General features: G+C 37.6%; 1 long non-coding RNA gene and 2 pseudogenes across 1 annotated transcript in view; 2 read left to right on the top strand and 1 right to left on the bottom strand.

The window, feature by feature from the left end:
* Positions 1–12,618, top strand: part of LOC118606525 — a 236,810-nt gene that overhangs the window by 142,392 nt on the left and 81,800 nt on the right. The gene's annotated exons all lie outside the window — the stretch shown is intronic.
* On the top strand, positions 5,156–5,273 carry LOC118606987 (annotated as a pseudogene).
* LOC118607570 lies at positions 12,427–12,545 on the bottom strand (annotated as a pseudogene).

Below are 12,618 nucleotides of genomic sequence, written 5' to 3'. Positions count from 1 at the left end.
TCCAAGGGAGCAGAACTGTTTTGAATCACTTACTGTAGTGTTATCCTCAGCCTTGCTCTTTGTGAATTGTATGTGAATTGCTTCAATCCCACATCCATTGTTCCCTCTGACAGGGTTACGAGCCAGAGAATGTGAAGTGATTTGTTTCAAAAGAGGGTGGGGACAGGTATTGACAGGAGACAACCATATCAGCCTGGGTTAGAAAGCCCACATCTCCAAATGATGCATCCCAACAAAGATGCTGCAGTGAATTCTAGCAGCTGGTAATGAAATATATCTAAGAAGCAATTTAAGAAGCCAGAACCAATCCTTCCATTTATTTCAGTTTATTTCTTTATTCCTCATTCTCTGTGTTTTGTTTCCAAATGTTCGTGCACTATTTCTGGGACAGTTCAGTCTCTCTATCTAAAAGAACGGAACAGTAAATCATAGGAGTAGCGATGGTGGTAGTAATAGCTACCATTCATTAAGCAGCTGCTACATTCCAGGTTCTGCACCAGGTATTTCATCATTATGACCACCATGTAACGTAGATATCATTATATCATTATCCGTTTTACAGATTAGCATCTGCAAAAGATTAGACTTTAAAAGAGGTACAGACCAGTCATGAGACAAGAATATTCCAGAGATAAGTGCTTTGACGACTACACCAAACAATAAGAGTACCCCAAAGGGTCATTCAGCTTAAATTTGTGTGGAAGGTGAGAGAGTGGTTAGGAGAATGTTGTTGGAGGAAGTCACATTTACACTGAATACGGAAATACTGAAGAATGCCAAATACGTAACCATAATGAAGAATGAAAAACAAGTAAGAATTAACCAGGCTATGGAAGTGGGAAGGGCATCTAGGAAAAAGATAATGTTCAGCCACTATGAAGTTTATACAAAAGGCTTGAAACGAAAGAGGTCACGCCTGCTCAAAGTGGCAAGAACGTAGAGTGTGAAAGGAGCAAAAGTGAGAGGTGATGCCAGGGAGGTAAAACAGAACCAGAGAATTTTCCCTCATGCCTCTTTTTGCAACCTCCCTTTTCTGCTAAAATTTCTGTCATGGGACTTTGCGCCCTTTAGGAATCAATCCAAATTTCTTATCTCGTCATTCAAGCTTCCCCAGTATCTGGAGACACATAATTGCTCCATTTAACCACCACCATCTCTTCAACACTCAGCTCCCCTACACACATGCAGCGTCATTTCTATTTTTTCATTTTTCTTCTGCTGTTCTCTCCAACTAAATATTTTCTCTGGATAACAGTCCAAATATTGTATTTCCTTAAAACTCAAGTTGAGCCCTTCTCCTATCTTAAAATCAAATAAGCAAACTTTCTTAATTGATTATTACCTTTTCCTTTTATTAGTATCCACAATACATATATTCAGTAAATTGCACATGTAAAAAAACTTGAAAGAGTTCCAAAATCATTTAGACAAACCGTCTTATCAGATATATAAACTGACCTTCCTGAATTAAACTGACTTTACCAGTCTGCTCCATGCAATCTTATACTTTATCTTACACTCATGATTTCTAGGCTCGCAGTCCTTGCCCCTGTCATTAGAGTGAAACTCTTCAACCCTGCCTGTCATTTCTTTGATATGCTGGACCTCAATGCCCTGTAACCTCTTAAACTGAATTCAATCTGAATCAAGTTGCATTTATAAAATTCACTTAGGCTCATCATTTCAAGAAGCTTGATGCTACATTATTTGAGGATTTAAACATTCATTTTCAAATTAAATAGAATTTAATTTGAAATCTCTCTGTTGCAAATTTGGTTTTCATGTATCTTATTTTTTGAAAGTGGGCTCAACTGGTCAAAATACTTTGAGAATATAGTCATGGTATTAGGCACGGGCCCCCTGGCTGCTAAAAGTCTGCCTAAGTATTCTCAGCTTAGAGGATGGGAAAAAGCACAGGTTACCATTCAGTTCACTGCTTTGAAACACGAATCAGATGCCTACGAGTCTTTAGAATTTGATGTTCAGCCACTGTGAAGCTTCACAGCATGGCAGCACTTACTTCCCCTCCTGAGTTAGTTCACATGTGAAAAATACCATTATCAAGAATTTCTTATTGCTTAGAGGCTTAAGAAGCGAATGTAGTCCTCTGGACGTTCCTGATAAAAGGAAATCAAAAAATAAATAAGAAAAATAATATAAAGTGTTTTATAGAAGCTCTCCTGCATATGATAGAGTATCCATATGTCTTTTTATTTTTCAAGTGTTTAAACCATTTAAACCATTATTTTTTTTTTCAATATCATGATGAAACCATTTGAAATTCCATTCCATCTATATTACCTATAATTGTTACTGTGGTAATGAAAAAAAATACCATCTCCAAGTCCCAGATGTTGTATTATAAGGGAATTTATTTATTTATATTATTACTGATTTATTTATATTATTTCTTACAGTGTTTTTAATCAAAATTTATTTATGCAGGAGATATTTCAAACGAAATCATTTACTTCTTTTGGTATATAGGGTCATAGCCAACCACAACAGTAAATGTCAGTTCCTAGACCAACAGCTCACACATGCTCAATACAAATGTTATAAATAAGTACGTAAGATTTGAGTGTTTAATAAAAGCTTTAATAGTTTGCTGACAAGCTTATTTCCAATTTCTTGGTGTTCATTTTCAGAGTATCTGGACACATGTGGAAATGATGCCCTTTAAACACTGCCAACTTTTTACATCCACTGCACATAACTTGTCTGAGCTATTAAGGAAGAGGGAAAAAATCCCATAAATCAAGTTGACGTGAAGGGGAAAAAAATCAGCTTTATGCAACAGAAATATAATTTGTTCTTTCCACAAAAATATTATAAACAAACAGCTGAAGAACCAATTCTAAAAAAATAAAAATACTGTTTAAAAGTCTCCCTCTTTGAAATAATATTGCTTAAAACAAGTTCCATATAAAAGATATTTGGCTGGTGTGAGGATTGCGAAGATACAGTTATTTATACTATGATTGAGATTTATAGACCTTAAAACCTTGATGCTATTGCACATTCATACTGAATTCAGGTGAAATAACATAGCAGGTTACAGGTCATAGTTAAAAGTGGGTAAACCTCCACATATCTGGTTTTCTCCCTACGATGGTTTGGACCACAATGAACAGACCTACTGCGAAAATAGGGTTAAAACCACGGAGCAGATCAAACTAGGGAAATGATCCCCTCTCTATATATCCAGTTCAGCTTAGAATTGGAGGTACTAGGTTTCAGCAACCCAAAAGTACTGTTCAAGCAGAGAAAATTGGATCACACCTCTATAACAATCTGCTTCCAGAGGGAAACTTGTAGCCTAACCTATGAGAAAAGTAAGATGGGTACTGTATCTCTCTCATAGGATAGGAAAAAGCACTGGAAGAACAAGTTTATCTCAGATGATCTTGTGATCTTAACATTTTACTCAATTTCAAAAATACTCAAAAACCTACAAGAAAATTCTTTTGGGTAGGTGAAAAAAATATTTAAAACTATAATAATTATCTCCAAAATACATGCCAGAATGGATTTGTGGGAGATGGGAGGATTTAGGACTTTATGCCTCTCCTATGAAATACTTCATTGAGGACAATGTTATTTTGATTAAATGGGAAAAGTAAATGAAAAAGAGGCACGGGCAAATTATATATATAAAGTTTGTTAAGACTGAAATAAAATATCACAGGCTGGGTAACTTAAACAACAGAAATTGACTTTCTCACATTTCTGGAGGCTAGATGTCCAAAATCAAGGTGTCAACAGGTTCGGTTTCTTCTGAGGCCTCTCTCCTTAGTTTACAGATTGCCGTCTTCTGTCTTCACATGAGCTTTCCTCTGTGTGTTGTTTGTGTCTACATCTCCTCTTCTTATATCAGTCATATTGGATTAGGGCCCACCCATATGACCCCACTTTACCTTAGTTACCACTTTAAAGGTCTTGCTATAAACACAGTCATATTCTCTAGAACTGAGGGTCAGGACTTCAACATATGGAGGTGACATAATTCAGCCCATAAAGTAGAGACTTGATGTAGCTTACTTATATAGATAATATGAATCAAATTAATTTTGTTTACTGCTTCATAATCAAGGCAAATAAGCACATTGAGAGTATGTTATCCTGTAGTATCCATCATCGTCTCACGTTTTATTTCTTTATATGCTAGTACATGATTTTCCAGTACTGTTTATTGCTATTACATCAATTTTGTACTCTGTAAGACTGTATGCTTGTTGGTACTAAAACTATATAAATTCCCTTAGGTGATTGGAATCCTGATTTTTAAATCTGTAGAATGGAATCCATGAGTAGGCCATAAAATCATTTAGTGAGTAGTAACCATTGTTTCAGTTAAAAAAAAATTTCAGTGTATAAAACAATAAAATAATGAGTATTGAAGTAATATCAAGAAATCTCGTGGAGTAAGAATCTCCAAAAAGTATCTCCTCCATAAAAGCAATAAAAATGGTAAAATTGTCAGAATCAACTTTTTCGGAACTCTAGAATTTAATCAAAGGTTTTCAGTAAACTGAGAACCTGGCTCACTCTTGGTAAAAAACAGGTCACTGTGTGGCATTTAACCTTTCCATATCCCTCTGCCCTACTCCTGTGGTAGACCTGCAAACCAACAGCCACAATCATGGTGAATTCAGAACACTGGCAACTACTGGACAGGACCCAAGGAGGACTAAGCTCTTTCAAAACGTTCTCAGAGAATCGTCATTATTGACCTGTTGGTGGTTCCCTTGAAGAAGGCACTCACAGGCTAGCTTTTTGTTACATGATTGGAATTTGCTTATTGAAAACAACCTTTTCCCTAGGCACATGTTTAAAAAAATCAGAGGCAATTGTTCAACATCAAAAATGGCTACCCTCATAGGTAATAATTGGTGCAAACAATAAGCTAACAGAAAAGCCTAAAAGAAAAAGCCAAGAAGTAATGACCATGGGAAGCTTTGGAAAGTTATAATATATTTCTAGGAATCTAGAAGGCCGTATGCAAACAGTGGACAGTGCACATGTCCAGAACTGAGCACATGCTCAAGAAAGACCAGAGAAGATCCTATCTGTCATCTCTGGCTAACCCTAGGTCTTGGCATAAGCAGGAAGTTGCATGACTCAACATACTCAGGCCTTGTACAGAAACCACTGAGTCTACAGCCATACCACCCTGAACAAGCCCAATCTGTTTGATCTCGGAAGCGAAGCATGGTCGGGCCTGATTAGCATTTGGGTGGGAGACCACCTAGGAAGATCAGGTGCTGTAGGCGTAAAAAATAAAAAATAAAGATTGTAAGCTGACAAAGTCCTTGCAATCTGTGAGGTCAACCAAGGGTTGCCTCACCTAAAAAATAATAATAATAAAATAATAAAATAAAAAAAACACTGAGTTGTACATTTTAAAATGCTGAATTTTATGGTATGTAAATTATATCTTTGTGTGTGTATACATATATACATATAAGTACACATATATATGTTGTTTATCTGAAATTTAAATAAAAGTAGGTAGCATGGACACAACGTTGATTGAAAGAAGACAAATATTTCATTCCTACGAAATTCAAAACCAGGCAAAACTACTCTGTGTAGATGAAGCTCCAGATATCAGTTACCTCTTTGTGTACTTTTGTGTAAGGAGCCATGAGGGAGCCTTCTTAGGGTCTAGAAATGTTCTATGTCTTGATCAAGGCTGTGGTAACATGGAGGGTATTATATACCTCCATGTATAAATTCATCAAATTTCACACTTAAGATTTGTGCATTTCACTGTAGAAGTTATACCTCAATAAAAATGAAAAAATATTTAATCAATGTAGCTATTGCTTTTTCAACATTTTGCTTTAGCTGAATATGCATGTATGTGTACTGGGTCATGATATAAAATATATTTATTTCTGTGGGCATGACCAAAGTTTGAAAATTCTGAACTAAAATATTAAATTTCTGTGGGGAACCTGACATGCTTTGAGATATGAACAACTTTACTAATCAGGTACATTTCTGAGAATACAATCAAAATAAAATACAAGTTGTGGGAAGTGTTGTTCTGATAAATCAACCTTGACCATCTAACAATTCAAAGTATTCCAGCCTCATCACAAATACTCTGACCCTAGCTTCAGTCATATCTTCTTTGTGAACCTCCCTTCACTTCCAAAGCCAGAAGTGACCTTGCTCTTCTAAATCTTACATTTTTTGTTATTTCTTTTATAGTATATAAATATACCTAGTGTTGACCTTACATAGTATTCATGTACCGATTCTATATTATTTCCTTTTTTTTCATAAAATTGGCTTAATAGTTTGTACTTAATAGGTATTGCATAAAAGAAATAAGAAATCACGAAATCAATTAATGTACTGACCTTTATGTAGTACCTTAGAAATTCAAAACAGATGTATAATAAAATGAATTTAAAAAATGTAATATTTATGTACAAATAACAATTTTATCAAACAATATGGAAGTGAAAGATGTATGTGTGTAAATGTATGCATGTGCATATATATATATATATATATATATATATATAATCTATTATACAACCTATGAGCATGTATCTGGAAGTTCAAAATTATTCATTATCAGGTCAGTGTGATTACTGATTCAGAGCTCAAAATCCCCTTTTTTCATTCTATATCTCACATAGGGGCTGCCATGCCAAATTCATAGTTCACTAATGTCAGGGAGACCTGGATAAAATCAATAAGAAAACAATGATTTCACCTCAGAATTGGAGGAAAGGATTTTAGCCCTTTGTGGAACAAAGCAAGCCCTTATCACTGAGAATATTTTGCAGATACTAGAACCAAGCCATGTTCCCAAACCAATTTTTTACTTACGTATTTTCAAAAAATATTAAAAACAAAATCTGTCTCTCTTTGAACCATACCCTTTATGTGATATTTTTGATGAAGACAATAAATCATAGAATCTAGATAGTAATAAAATGTGTGTTTCTTCAGGCCGTGCCTTTCATAAGAGTTCACAGGTTGGCAGTTTAAACTGTGTCATCTCCCCTGTTGGTTACTGCTACTACTTTTTGCTGATTACCTGTAATTGATTGATCAGTGGGTGGCAAACAGCAGGAAAGTGAGGCTACACAATCTTAGCAGCAATGAGGTGGCACTTCATACATTTCCAAGGCCTCAGGTTATCTGGTTTTATTTTCTTTCGAAGGCACACATGAAACTGCTCCAGCTGTGGGAAGAACAATTCCTTTTGTAAAGCAGAATTCTTATAAAAATAAATGCCTAATTAAAATCTCAGATATTATTTAATCCTTATTTTATTGTGATCTTCATGCCTTAATTTAAGAGATTTAAATTAAGGCAGGTGAATCTTAAATTAAGGAGCTTAATTTAAGCGTATTAAATTATCGCATGTGAAACTGCTAGTTGGCTGAATTATTTTCCACTAATTTTGAGTAAACAATAACATAAATGCTTCCCCAAACTTCACTATCTTTGACAATTATAAAATTTGTAATTTAGAAAAGGTAAGATCTGAACTTCATAGATGATTCTCTTCATTATGCATAACACCTAATAATTAGCTTATTAGTAGGGCGGCAAAATAAAAGCAATTTTCATTGATTTTAACACCTGCTTATTGAGAGTAAGGCTTAGACAATATCTTTGAGTTTCCTTTTGATGGTACTGAGAAAGCTTCAAGCACCTGGACTTTAGACCAGGTACCAAAGGATAGAAAGTTGCAATTTGTTATCACTAACTGTCAGGTCTGGGATTTGATTTTGCCCTCCTTACAAGCTATTACATAATCTGTTACTGTTTTGTGGATTTTGGTAGAAGACACAAGACTCCGGATTCAGAGACAAAGGATTTTATTACTTACAGTACAGCAAGCACCATCAGCATCAGCATGATGTGTTGGTTCCCTTTGTTCCAACTTCTGTAGGAGTGGTGCAGAGAACCAGATGGATACTGCACATACAGGGGGTTTGCTTGCAGTTTCAGAAAAAAGAAGCGACATGCCCAGGAGTAGTCAGGAAGAATTCTGATTTTTTAGAATATATCTATATAACCTCAATTGTTTTCCTCTTTATCATTACCAAGAGGACAGCTTCCCACCTCCAAAAAATAAACACTTTCTAAGGACAGTAGCATTCCGTGACCAAACTGCCTTATTCAGGTGTATAAACAAGGAGGAGGGTGGGAGGAGAACTTAGATATATTTTGAATTGCTTGTTAAGGAAGATTTCCCTGTGCTCAACAATACCTGATGCATGAAGATGATAGGGAATGTGGAATGTTCATCAAATACCTTAATGTCCCATTTAGGACTAGTTGTGACAAGAGCCTGCTATTTTTGAATTCTAGATGGACTAGAAAACTGAAAACATGACAGTTTAATTTCAAGGTCCATAGTGATGTATTCGGAGTTGACTGATCAAATGGGAACAGTAACACTGTAATTTGAAAAAGTTTCAACAGTGGTAAGATAACAGCAGTAGCCCTGAAAGGGTGGGGTCAAAGGTTGATGTATTCAATTTGTCAGAACCAAACAGGGTCAATGCCTCCTAGCAATGTGGCTTCCTTCTCTGCAAGACAAATGGGTAAATATTTGCTGGAATCACAAATCTAACATACAGTGGTAGCTCTGCTTCTAAAACATTGGCTTCTTTCCCGTGTGCCCAATCTATGATGATGTCTGTATTGCCATGTCTGGTGTGATGCTAAATCCTGGTAATGATGGCAGTGACCTGGGTGTTGTATGGCTTATCAGCTGCTTGTTCTGTTTTGTCTGGTAAGAGAACAGGCTACAACCATTGGCCTGAAGAGGAATGCCTTTAATCTGCCAGTCTAATGTCATCGTTCAAGTACCTAGACAGCTAGACAGCTAGACCACCACAACAGCCAGGGGACAATAAGACTATAGCAAGATTTATCAAGGGATCAAGGTGAGGATTAACCAAGGCTATGAGGACTTCCTTGAGTTTGTTCACTAAGAGGATTGACTGTGTTCGTTTTGGTCTCACAGAGCTGCCCTTGAGGCTAAATAGTGGCAGCGGCCCAGTGGATGCCATCAGGTGTCAACTTAACTGAATTATCTGTGCACCAGGCCCAGTTATTTAGGGGAAGCTCTGCAAATCCAGAGCTCCATTGTTCCTGCTGCGTGACTTCAGGTAGTGGAATGAGGGATAATTTTCTCTCAAAGGAAAAAATTTACTTTTTTCATACAAAACTGAAATGACACTAAGGCCAGCTTAGCCACACTAATGAATATGCCATTTCCACTTGACTAGTGAGGCATATCAGGTCCTACACACCTTGTTAGTCATCAAGTTCAGGTTGACTCAGCAGGAAATAAGGATGTCAAGCTGGGAAGTCACAAGGAATCCTTAAGTAAGGCACTCAGTTTCAATAAGAGCTTAGTAGTAGCAGACCAATAGCTGCATTTCAAAAGAGATGTCTTATCAGGCAGATGGCACTATTTCGCTGGAAGATGACCTCTCAAATATTCCTGACATCTTTGCATTTAAAATTGTGATTTCCCTTTTTCTTCCTGGAATTTTTATTGTTTCTCTTCCAGAGAAAGTACCCCGGAGGAGACAGTGTATACAACAGTTCCTAAGAGAGAAAATCCCCTCTGGCACTCATAAGACGGAAGTGCAAGCATCTGATGCATCATTCCATTACATTCAGATATGGGAACCACAGAAAGCATATTGAGTTAGCTTAGTAGGTCTTACAATGTCATTTTAACTTTTCTTGGTTACCAGAAGCCCCATCAAAACCCTATCAGTTGGAACTGGTTAGAGGTGGTGGTTGCACAGCACTGTGAATGTGCTAAACTGTTAACTCTAAAATGTTAATTTTATGTTATGCAAATTTCACCTCCAAAAGGATAATTAAAAAACCCATCAGTTGAATCTGAGCACCATATTCCCCTAAGGGAACATAGACTGAGTTAACGAGTACATGGGTTATTAGGCCGCAGCGACAGCTGCCAGGAGACCACACCATCTACCAGCAAGGGGTGCATGATGTGCAGGGTGGCAGACGAGGCTGTCTTACAGGAGACGGTGAGGTGGCAGGAAGACATTTCTCCTCCCTTGGTCCTTTACTCTAGAGAGGGGTCAAAGTGCAGTGCTACTTCCTTCCCTGTGTGCCTCCTAACACTGGAGTGCCAGGACCCAGGGGCCCTTTTCTGCCCCTGCCCATGCCACTGTGACTCCAGACCTCAAAGCCCTCAGCTACTTTGCTCACTTCACATCTAGTGTTCTCTCCCCATTTCCAGCTAAGTTAGACCACAACAGGTACATAAGAACAGCTGTCTCTGCACTATTAGAAACAGTTTTGTGTTTATTTTACATTTCAAGCATATAAACAAAACAAACTTCCAGTGGTCCAACCAAAGGTCTTTGTCAAGTAGCAAGGTGTGAATTGATTTCAGTTCTGTACATTTCTCACCTCCATAATCACAGCCACCTTGCCTTTCAGCTCTAGAGTGTGGACTTATTGCCCCATCATCATGGTAATATCCTTTCCTCCTCTGATCTGGAGGAGAGAGAGAAAAAAACCTAAGCACCTTCTGGGCAGCTTGTTTCAACCTTTCCTCTCACCACCTGCCTCATTAGCAGATAGGACAAGAGACCATTACTCTGCCCTCTCTTCCTTGCCCATGACTTGGGCAAGAGCACTCGTTACTGAATCCCAAGGAGTCCTTCATATCACTGAACCCAAACTTTGAGGTTTGTCCTACTAGAAAGCCATGTCTTTCAGTATCCTATCCTTGTTGCCAAAACTATTGAGTCTGGGATTTGATTTTACCTTCCTTACAAGCTAATAAATTAGCCTGATACTGTCTCAAAGATACTGGTTAAGACATAGGACTCCTGGGTCGGAGACAAAAGCACAGCAGGTGGCATGAAGGTCAGCATGTTTGCCTTGGCACCCCTCGACGCCAAGTTCCATGGCAGTGATGCACAGGGCCCAGATGAATGCTGCACATGCAGGCCAGGTTTGCACTGCAGTTGAGAAACACTCAGGGAAACTCACATTTTAAAGCAAGCAGTAAGCAAGCCTGATCTTCTACCTCCCCTCCCTCAGGTTGTTCACTACAAACACAATGCTATGGAATGGCCTGAGTAAAGAATGTCAGGTAGTCTATGGCCATGACCCCCTGAACAAGCCTGACCCTGTCTGACCTCAGAAGCTAAGCAGGGTCGGGCCTGGTTAGTACGTGGATGGGAGACTACCTAGGAAGGACAGGTGCTGTAAGTGTAAAAAATTAAAAATAAGGGATCGTAAGCTGACAAGGTCCTTGCAATCTGTGAGGTCAAGCAAGGGTTGCCTCACAAAAAAATAAAAAGAGAAAAAGATAAGTCAGTAGGAGTCAATCAGGATGCTCAGGGCCCACGGTGATTGCCTCTCCTAACATTAACGTTTTGGGACCACCATTATACACCACGTACTCTGCTAATGCCTTATCTCTCTTAATCTTCATGGCAGCTCTATGAATCAGGTACTAACATCACCCCCATTTAATGGATGTAAAAACGGACGTTCATAGGGTCTAATAGGCTGAATTTGCATAACCGAAGGGAGGGAAACTAACACTGAAACTAAAGTCTCACACCAAGGCCCATGTCTCTCAAGTAGGAGACTTGGGATATTGCCATGTTCTTCAGAACATTTTAATAGATCCACACTTATCAGGGCGGGACACTTACATAAAGACCTTTTAATAACTAACAAGTTTAAATACAAACATTGGGAGAGAAGGACACAATTCTGATGAAATTAAGTAATGTTGATGGTGTTTGCCTGCTCTGTGTGAATACAGCTAAAATGTCCATATGCTACCTGGAAAGGTAACCATCTGCCTGGTTTCCACCACACTGTCCTAGTTTATACCTGCTGTTCCAATATACTTATTAATATTGCTCTCATAAAGTATCAAAATAATTATTCCTAGTGTCTTTTATTGTGAGGATAGTTTTCTTCAGACATTATTGAAAAAAGGGGAAAGACTAATCAAAATTTTTTTATGTTTCAAAGGAGCATTTTTAAACTTTATCAGAGTGGTCTTCAAAATCATTGGTTAGAAAATTTATGTCTACTAAACCAAGTAACAGCCTAATTGATTGACATTTTCTAATGTGCATCATTGTTTTTCTGATCATTCCTACCTTGTTTTCAAGATATTTTCCCATCTTCATCCAACAGATAACTCTAGCCAATGCATACAGGTAATGAATACATTAGAAAGGAATAAAAAACCAGTTTCTAATCTTGAAATTTAGTTCTGCATTCTGAAATAACATCTATTTAACAAATATTTTATTTTATTTTGTATTTTATTTATTTTTTATTTTTTAGGCGAGGAGACCCTTGGTTGACCTCACAGATTGAAAGGACCTTGTCAGCTTACAATCCCTTATTTTTTATTTTTTATATCTGCAGCACCTGGTCATCCTAGGTGGTCTCCCATCCAAGTACTAACCAGGCCTGACCCTGCTTAGCTTCCAAGATCGGACAGGATCCGGCTTATAAAGGGTAGCATGGCCATAGACTTTAACAAATATTTTAACTGACCACTATGTTGTTCCCCACAATGTAACCTACTCTGATTTTGCTTTAACATTC

This window comes from Rousettus aegyptiacus, unplaced genomic scaffold, assembly GCF_014176215.1.
Source record: "Rousettus aegyptiacus isolate mRouAeg1 unplaced genomic scaffold, mRouAeg1.p scaffold_m13_p_8, whole genome shotgun sequence".
Taxonomy (NCBI): domain Eukaryota; kingdom Metazoa; phylum Chordata; class Mammalia; order Chiroptera; family Pteropodidae; genus Rousettus; species Rousettus aegyptiacus.
This window is presented reverse-complemented; position numbering and strand designations above follow the sequence as displayed.